The following is a 1,755-nucleotide window of genomic DNA, read 5'->3' on the forward strand; positions in this document are numbered from 1 at the left end:
GTTGAAAATAATTTCTATGATTTACAGTACAGAGATTCTTTTTCTGAAGATGTATTTTCGATGAGCCATTTACTCTTAATTATTCTAGAAATAAAATAATTCATATAAATAAGGCATTAAATTGTTGCCATTGTTGTCAATTTCACCATATTTGAAATGTTAAAATGCATACAAAATCCTCCCTCCCCATGAAAAGTCCCTTTGTCACTAATCCAGGGAAGACCATATTGGGGACCCGCTTCACCTCACGTGATGGGAACAGAAAGGAAAGACTTGAACTTGGTATGTTGAATAATTTTGCTTGTTTAACATTTCAACATTGTGGGTGACACATGTCTAACACAAACTGTACACCTACTTTACATTTTACAAAGATAAGAAAGGTCATGTGGATTATATATTGCATAATACAAATTTTATTGTAACCAATTAACATTTACGTCTTACCCAGGCTCTACTCTACAAGGTACGTTGCCTATTCCTGGTTTGCACGTCACGAAAGTGAAAATATAAATCGCTTACCATTCACGAAATTGAGTCAAGAAATGGAAAAGTTATAGAAGAGGAATAAAGAAATAACGGGTCCAAGTCTCAGGGCTGTGCGATATTCCGTAATTGAATTATTCAGCAAAATATACTACTCAAATTTGTAGAGTTTAGTACTGCTGAAGTACACCAACATGGCGGCCGGAAACCTGTAGAAACATCTGGAATTTAGTACACACATTCCTATAGACACGTCTCCTAGTATTTTGGCTGTTTAGGCCACAAAACCACGAGGTGAATCGATGTTTTTATGCAACTGGCATGTTTTTCGAAAGCCGTCAATATGTCACGCACTGTGAAGTACTCTGAAATTCAAACTGTATTTTCGAAACGAAGCATGGTACCTAGCTGAGAACATGCAAACAGATATATTTTTGTAGCTGATTGAGATAAAAACTCAAAAGACTCTTTAGTTTTGTATTTTATTTTTTTGTGACGTCACGTGCAAACCAAGAATATGTAGACAAGTTACGTAGACGCGTGTACACAAGTGCGTGCCTATTAATTAATTAATTTTCAAAAAGAAACACACAATTTTAAATTTGCAAAACATGTTTCGGATGATCGACATCCATCGTCAGCTGTGAATACAAGTGAAACCGCTAGTCGGTGTTATATAAAAGATAGCTAATAACATGCATAAGTACTGATTAAATAACAACGTGAATAGAAAATACAATGATGAGAAGACAATGGGTATGGACGAGGAAAATTACAGTGAAAGTGTTAAATTGACATGATTAACCTGCTTATTTAATGAGGGTTTTTCCCAACCTATGTGTAAGGCCTCCTTGATTTTTAGTTGAAAAGGCGTGGAGGCGGTGTCAAGGATTGAAAAACACTCCTACGAGCATAAAGATCTGCATGCTTCTGACCCATTAATGTGCTGAAAGATATTGCGCAGGCTGTAGTGCCTGCTATGTCGGCGAAACAAACTGACATCTTGCTACACGTGTTCGTGAACATTTAACATCGGATAAGAACTCGCATATCTTTCAGCACATTAATGGGTCAGAAGCATGCAGATCTTTATGCTCGGAGGAGTGTTTTTCAATCCTTGACACCGCCTCCACGCCTTTTCAACTAAAAATCAAGGAGGCCTTACACATAGGTTGGGAAAAACCCTCATTAAATAAGCAGGTTAATCATGTCAATTTAACACTTTCACTGTAATTTTCCTCGTCCATACCCATTGTCTTCTCATCATTG

Source organism: Montipora foliosa, unplaced genomic scaffold (assembly GCF_036669935.1).
Source record: "Montipora foliosa isolate CH-2021 unplaced genomic scaffold, ASM3666993v2 scaffold_425, whole genome shotgun sequence".
Taxonomy (NCBI): Eukaryota; Metazoa; Cnidaria; class Anthozoa; order Scleractinia; family Acroporidae; genus Montipora; species Montipora foliosa.